The sequence below is a fragment of the Neophocaena asiaeorientalis genome, unplaced genomic scaffold, assembly GCF_003031525.2.
Source record: "Neophocaena asiaeorientalis asiaeorientalis breed wild unplaced genomic scaffold, Neophocaena_asiaeorientalis_V1.1 scaffold222, whole genome shotgun sequence".
Taxonomy (NCBI): Eukaryota; Metazoa; Chordata; class Mammalia; order Artiodactyla; family Phocoenidae; genus Neophocaena; species Neophocaena asiaeorientalis.
In genome coordinates, this window is record NW_020174575.1 from 115991 (window position 1) to 124561 (window position 8571).

General features: G+C 33.3%; 1 non-coding gene across 1 annotated transcript; it reads right to left on the reverse strand.

Annotated features, from left to right (window-relative positions):
- Positions 1 to 1713: 1713 nt before the first annotated feature.
- Positions 1714 to 1785, reverse strand: TRNAE-UUC (transfer RNA glutamic acid (anticodon UUC)). Its single transcript has one exon. It is a non-coding gene; the product is annotated as a tRNA-Glu (tRNA).
- Between the last annotated feature and the right edge of the window lie 6786 nt (positions 1786 to 8571).

Below are 8571 nucleotides of genomic sequence, written 5' to 3' on the forward strand. Positions count from 1 at the left end.
TTGCTTTAAAACAGCCTTGGTGTTTCAGATACCAGTTTTTCACCTCTTCTATTAGAAACAGAGTTTTATGTTTTATGGTCTCTGCTGAGAGAAAAATTTCTCTGTGTTTTGAATATGTGTTTTACATGAATTTCTCTTCAAAAAGCTGAAAATTATTTCTAAACGTCACATTGAACAAGTTGCTGAATAACACACTTTCTTTTTATTTTCATTCTTTGTTGGGCTAAAGGAAGTGTTCATAATGATATTAAGATTCTATGATTTATATATAAATAGGCTTAACCTAAATGAAGCTTGGGATCTGGCACTCTGGCATAGAAAGATGATGTGTGACCCCATATATGAGGTTAATGTTGCCTGACTCTTGTGTTCAAGGGAATGTCAATTATCAGCGGCAGTTTGTTCAGGAATATGGTAGGGGAACTTCAGCTGGTAGAGGAGTGCATGTAAACATGTGAACAATATATACTTGATAAACTTAAAGGAAAGGAAGACAGTAGAAGAGAAAGAAATAAATTTTAAAAATAGGTAAATAAAAAGTAAGGGAATAATAAAGAAGTGAAAGGTAAAAGGAAAGAATAGGTAACTCTACCTACCTGTGCATGGCTTGGCTTTGTGATTAGCTGGGACCACCTGTTCTCTGGGTAACAAATTTGGATGGCTAAGACCCATCTAGAAATCAGAGTGCCTGAGAGAGTACCATGGGACCATACAACTTATCCCTCAACTGGTCAGGAATGTCACTGAGAGTAGAAACTACCACACATTAGACATATAGATCTAGAGATGAGTATTCTTACACCTAGTGCTCACAGAAAATTCTGGAGGGTTCTCTATGACCAGGTGTCATCCTGGAGACCAAAGCACCATGAAATGTGACAGAGGAGCTTCTGACACTGCCTTCATTATACAAGATGCATCTTTTTGCTCCTTTCAGTTTTATTGAGTTATAATTGAGATACAGTACTATATAAGTTTAAGGTGCATAGCATAATGAGCTGATATATATATTGTGAAATGATTACCATAATAAGTGTAATTAATGTCCATCATCTCATACAGATTTAAAAAGATAAAAATTGCTTTTTCCTTGTGATGAGAATTTTTATTATTTACTTTATCAAAAACTTTCAAATATACCATATAGCAAAGTTAACTATGGTCATCATGTTGTACATTACATCCCCAATACTTATTTATCTTATGACTGAAAGTTTGTACTTCTTATTCTTTTGACCATCTTTATCTAATTCCCTCATTCTCCACCTCCATCTCTGGTAACCAAATGTCTGATTACTTCTTCTATGAGTTTGGTGGGTTTTTTTTGGGGGGAGGGTGTTTGTTTTTAAAATTTTACATTTAAGTGAGATCATACAGTATTTGTCTTTCTCTGTCTGACATATTTCATTTAGCATAATGTCCTCAAGATTCATCCATGTTGGCACAAATGGCAGAATTTCCTTCTTTTTATGACTAAGTAGGATTCCACTATATATATCATGTTTCCTTTATTCGTACATCTGTTGATGGACACTTAAGTTGTTTCCATATCTTGGCTATTGGAAATAATACTGCAATGAACATAGGGGTGTAGATATTTCTTGGATAGTCATTTGGTTTCCTTCAGATATATATCCAAAAGTTGAACCAGTGGATCATATGGTAGCTCTATTTATAATTATTTTTTTGGCCATGCAGCTTGTAGGATCTTACTTCCCTGACCAGGGATGGAACCTGGGCCTGGGCAGTGAAAGTGCCAAGTCCTAACCACTGGACCACCAAGGAATTTTCTATAATTTTTTGAGGAACTTCTATGCTGTTTTCCATGTGTCTATACCAATTTAGAATCCCAGTAACAGTGCACAAGGATTCCCTTATCTCCACATTCTCACCAGCATTTGTTATCTCTTGTCGTTTTGATGATAGCCATTCTAACAGTTGTGAGGTGATATCTCATTATGGTTTCAAGTTGTATTTCCCTAATGATCAGGGATACCGAGAACCTTTTCATGTAACTCTTTTCTATTTGTGTATCATCTTTGGAAAAAGTCTATTCAGGTCCTTTCACCATTTTTAATTGGATTATTCTGTTTTTCGCTATTCAGTTATATGATTTCCGTATATGTTTTGGATGGTAATCCCTTATCATGTATATGATTTGCAAATATTTTCTTTCATTTTGCAGTTTGCCTTTTCATTTTGTTAAGGGTTTTTGATGCTGTGCAGAAGCTTTTTAGTTTGGTATAGTCTCATGTGGTTCTATTTAATTTTGTTGCTTTTGCTTTACACACCAAATCCAAAAAATCTTTGCCAAGACACATATCAAGGGACATTTTTCCTATTTTTTTTCTAAGAATTTTCTGGTTTCACATCTTACATTTAAGTCTTTAATCCATTTCAAATTAATTTTTGTGACTGATATAAGATAAGGATCTAGTTTCATACTTCTAATGTGAATATAGAATTATCTCAACACCATTTATTGAGACTATATTTTCCCCATTGACTATTCTTGGATCCCTTGCCAAATATTAGGTTACCATATATGCATTGTTTTATTTTTGGACTCTGGATTCTGTTACATTGTTCTATGTGTCTGTTTTTATGTCAGTACTATACTGTTTTTATTACTATAACTTTATAATATAACGTGAGATAAGGAAGTGTGTTGCCTCCTACTTTATTCTTTCTTTGGATTTCCTTGGCTATTTGAGGCCCTTTGTAATTCTATATAAATTTTAGGGTTATTTTTTATACTTCTGTAGAAAGTGCCATTGGAACCTTGATAGGGATGCATTGAATAGATTGCTTGGGTAGTGTGGACATTTAACAATATTAATTTTCCAACCTATGAACACAGGATGCCTTTCCATTTATTTGTGTCCTTTTGCTTTCTTTCACCAAAGTTTTGTAATTAGCAGTGCAGAGATCTTTCACCTCCTTAGTTAAATTTATTCCTATTTATTTTATTTTATTTGATGCTATTGTAAATTAGATCATTTTCTTTATTCCTTTTTCACATAATTTCTTGTTAGTGTATAGAAGCAATACTGATTTTTATGTTAATATTGTATCCTGCAACTATATTGAATTTGTGGATTAGATCAGTTTTTGGTGAAGTCTTTAGGATTTTCTATATATAAAATCGTGTCATCAGCAAATAGAGAAAATTTTACTTCTTCCTTTCCAATTCTCATACCTTTTATTTCTTTTTCTTGTCTGATTGCTAGCTAAGATTACCAGTAATATACTGAATAGGAGTAGTGAGAATGGACCCCCTTGTCTTGTTCCCAATCTTAAAGGGAAAAGCTTTCAAAGTTTCACCAATGAGTATTGTTACCTGTGGGCTTGGCTAATAAGACCTTTATTGTGTTGAAATACATTCCTTCTGTATTTAATTTGTTAAGAGATTTTATGATGAAAGGGTGCTCAATTTTCTTAAATTCATTTTCTGCATCTACTGAGATGATCATATGATTTTTAATTCATTAAATTCATGTAATGTATCACATTTACTTATATGCATATGTTGAACCATCTGGGATAAATCTCACTTGATAATGGTGAATGGTACTTTTAATGTACTGCTGAAATGGGTTTGCTAGTATTTTATTGAGAAAATTTCCATCTATATTCATCAAGAATATTGCTCTGTAGTATTCTTTTCTTGTAGTGTCCTTTTCCAGTTTTGATATCAGGGTAATGCTAGCCTTGTAAAGTGTGTTTGGGAGTGTTCCCTCCACTTCTATTTTTTGGAAGTGTTTGAGAAGGATTGCAGATAAATTTCTTCAAATATTGGGTAAAATTCACTAGTGAAGACTTCTGGTCCTGTGCTTTTCTGCACTGTGAGAGTTTTGATTATTGATTCTATCTCCTTACTAGTAATTTATCTGTATTTTCTATTTTTCTTGATTCAGGCTTGGTACGTTGTATGTTTCTAAGAATTTTTCCATTTCTTCTAAGTCTTCCACTCTGTTGGCATATAATCATTCATAGTAGCCTCTTATGATCTTTTGTATTTCTGTGGTATCAGTTGTAATATCTCTTCTTTAATTTATTTTTTCCATTGGGATCATGTTCCCTTTTCCTTGGTTAGTCTAGTTAAAGTCTGTACATGTTGTTTATGTTTAAAAAACACCAATTCTTACTTTTGTTAAAAAGTCTTTTCTATATTCTCCTGTTCTCTATATCATTCATTTATTCTCTAGTCTTTATTATTTTATTTCTTTTGTTAACTGTGGGCTTATTTTTTTCTTCTTTTTCTAGTTCCTTGTGGTGAAGAGTTAGGTTCTTTATTCAACATATTTCCTGTTTCTTAAGGTAAGCTTTTTTAAAAATTTAAGTATAGTCAATTGTGCAATATTATATGTTACATATGGCTAATATAGTGATTTGAAAATTTTAACAATTATGCTCCATATATAGTTATTTATGAATGTCCGATATATTCCCCATGCTGTACAATATATCCTTGTAACTTATTTTATACCTAAAAGTTTGTACCCCTTACTCCTCTCCTCCTTGTCTCTTCCCACTGGTAACCACTAGTTTGTTCTCTATATTTGTGAGTTGGCTATTTTTTTGTCATATTCACTAGCTTATTGTGTTTCTTAGATTCCATATATCAGTGATATTATACAGCATTTGGCTTTCTGTTTCTTGCCTACCTCACTTAGCATAATGCTCTCCAATTTCATTGATGTTGCTGCAAATGGTAAAATTTCATTCTTTTTTATAGCTGAGTCGTATTCCATTGTATACACATGTGACAACTTCTTTAACCATTCATCTGTCAAAGGACACTTAGGTTTCTTCTATATATTGGCAATTTTAAATAATGTGGCAACGAGCATTAGGGTGCACATATGTTTTTGAATTACTTTTTTGTGTTTTTTTTTCAGATATATACCCAGGAGTGGAATTATTATGTCATATGGTAGTTATATTTTTAGTTTTTTGAGAAACCTCCATACTGTTTTCCAAAGTGGCTAAACCAATTTACATTCCCACCAATAGTGTACAGTGTTCCCTTTTTTTCCACATCCTTGCCAACATTTATTATTTGTGTTCTTTTTGATGACAGACATTCTGAGAGGTGTGAAGTGACATCTTATTGTGGTTTTAATTTGCATTTCCTGATGATTAGTGATGTTGAGCTTGTTTGCATGTGCCTTTTGCCCATCTGCATTTCCTCTTTGGAAATATGTTTATTCAGTTATTCTGCACATGTTTAAATCAAGTTGTTTTCTTGATGTTGAGCTGTATGAAAACCGATGTGCTAATAAAATAGACAGCCTAGAAGAAATTGATGAATTCTTAGAAAGACACTATATCCCAAAATTGGATCAAAAAGAAATATGAAAAATTACCAGTAATGAAATTGAATTAGTAATTTAAAAATTCCCAACAAACAAAAGTCCAGACCAGATGGCTTCACAGGTGAATTTTACCAAACGTTTAAAGAGTTAGCACCTATCCTTCTCAAGCTGTTTTGAAAAAATTACAGAGGAAGGAATGCTTCCAAACTTATTCTATGAAGCCAGCATCACCCTGATACCAAAACCAGACAAAGATATCCCACCAAAAAAGAAATTACAGGCCAATATCACTTATGAATATTGATGCAAAAATCTTCAACAAAATACTAGCAAACCAAAGCTAACAACACATTAAAAAGATCATACACCATGACCAAGTGGGATTTATCTCAGGCTTGCAAGGATTTTTCAATATCCAAAAATCAACCAAAGAGATACATCACATTAACAAATTGAAGAATAAAAACCATATGATCATATCAATAGATGCAGAAAAAGCTTTTGATAAAATTCAGCATCCATTTGTGATAAAATCTCTCAAGAAAGTGGGCATAGAGGGAAACTACCTCAACGTAATAAAGGCCTATATGACAAACCTACAACTAAGGTTGTATTCAAGGCTGAAAAGCTGAAAGCATTTCCTCTACAATCAAGAACAAGACAAGGATGCTCACGTCCTCCACTTTTATTTAAAAGAGTTTTGAATATTCTAGCCACAGCAATCAGAGAAGTAAAAGAAATAAAGGGAATCCAAACTGGAAAAGAAGTAAAACTGTCACTGTTTGCAGATGATGTGATACTATACATAGAAAATCCTAAAAACACCACCATAAAACTACTAGAGTTCACCAAGAAATTCAGTAAAGGTGCAGGATACAAAATTATTAAGCAGAAATCTGTTGCATCTTTACACACTAACAACAAAATATCAGAAAGAGAAATTAAGGAAATGATCCCATTTGCCATTGCCTCAACAAAGATAAAGTACCTAGGAATAAACCTACCTAAGGAGGCAAAAGAACTGTACTCCAAAAGCTATAAGATGCTGATAAAAGAAATTGAAGACAACACAAACAGATACCATGTTCTTCTCTTGGAAGAATCAATATTGTTAAAATGAACATACTACCCAAGGCAATCTACAGATTCAGTACAATCCTTGTCAAAATACCAAAGGCATTTTTCACAGAATTAGAGAAAATTATTTTAAATGTAGTATGGAAATACAAGAGAGCCAAAGCAATATTGAAAAAGAAAAATGAAGCTGGAGGAATCATGCTCCCTTTAATGTCTTTTGGTATCAGAATGCTTTGATTTCTTTATCATGTTCTTTTGTGTAATTACTACACATTTTTCCCTTTGCTTTCTATGAGGCTTAGATAACTATCTTAGAAGTATAGCATTCTATTTTAAACTTATAACAACTTAACTTTGACAGTATTTCTAAACTTTTATACTTTTCCTCCTCCTCACATTTTCTGCAATTGATGTTATGGTTTATATATTTTTATGTGGTGTATCCAATAACTGATTACTGTAGTTATGACAACTTTTAATAAATTTTTAACCTTTAAATTATAGTAGTAAGTATATTACACACCACCATTTTCATATTACAGAATCTAATTTTGACTATATATTTACCATTACCAGGGAGTTTTATGCTACCTTCATATGTTTTTATAATAAAAATCAGAATGCTTTTATTTTCAAAGAACTCCCTTTAGCATTTCTTGTGAAGCAAGTCTAATGATGATGAACTCCCTTAGCTTTTGTTTGTTTGGGAAAGTCTTTATATTCCCTTCCTTTCTGAAGGATAGCTTTTCCAGGTATAGAATTCATGATGGGTTTTTTTGTTTGTTTCAATATTTAAAATATAATATCCCATTATCTCCTGGACTGAAGAGTTTCTTTTGAGAAATATGCCTATGGTCTATGGTGGTTCCCTTGCAAGTACCTTTTTTTAATTTTCTCTTCCTGCCTTCAAAGTTCTTTCTTTTTATTTAATATTTGAAAAATTAGCTATAATATGTCTTAGTGTAGCCCTATTTGGTTTCAACCTATTTTGGGTCTTTTAGGCCTCAGAGTTAGATGTCCATTTCTCTCCCCAAGTTTGGGAAGTTTTCAGCCATTATTGTTTTAAATATACTTTTTGTCCTACATTTTCTCTCTTTGTTGGACTCCTGTAATGTTGGTATTGTTTCTTCTGATTGTATCCTATAAGTCCCTTAAGCTTTCTTCAGTTTTTTATTATTATAATTTCTTATTTTTACTCCTCTGATTGGATAATTTCAAATGTCCTGTGTTCTAGGTCACTGATTCTTTCTTCTACATGGTTGTGTCGGCTGTTAAAGCTCTTTATTGAATTCTTCAGTTCAATCATTTCATTTTCCAGCTCTAGGTGGTTTTTTTTTAACATCTTTATTCAGGTATAATTGTTTTACAATGGTGTGTTTGTTAGTTTCTGCTTTATAACAAAGTGAATCAGTTATACATATACATATGTTCCCATATCTCTTCCCTCTTGCATCTCCCTCCCTCACACCCTCCCTATCCCACCCCTCCAGGTGGTCACAAACCACTGAGCTGATCTCCCTGTGCTATGCAGCTGCTTCCCACTAGCTATCTACCTTACGTTTTGTAGTGTATATATGTCCATGCTTCTCTCTCGCTTTGTCACAGCTCACCCTTCCCCCACCCCATATCCTCAAGTCCATTCTCTAGTAGGTCTGTGGCTTTATTCCTGTCTTACCACTAGGTTCTTCATGGCATTTTTTTCCCCTTAAATTCCATATATGTGTGTTAGCATACAGTATTTGCCTTTCTCTTTCTGACTTACTTCACTCTGTATGACAGGCTCTAGGTCTATCCACCTCATTACAAATAGCTCAATTTCAATTCTTTTTATGGCTGAGTAATATTCCATTGTATATATGTGCCACATCCTCTTTATCCATTCATCCAGTGATGGACACTCAGGTTGTTTCCATGTCTGGGCTATTGTAAATATAGCTGCAATGAACATTTTGGTACATGACACTTTTCGAATTATGGTTTTCTCAGGGTATACACCCAGTGGGATTGCTGGGTCATACAGTAGTTCTACTTGTAGATTTTTAAGGAACCTCCATACTGTTCTCCATAGTGGTTGTACCAATTCACATTCACACCAGCAGTGCAAGAGTGTTCCCTTTTCTCCACACCCTCTCCAGCATTTATTGTTTCTAGATTTTCCGATGATGGCCATTCTGAC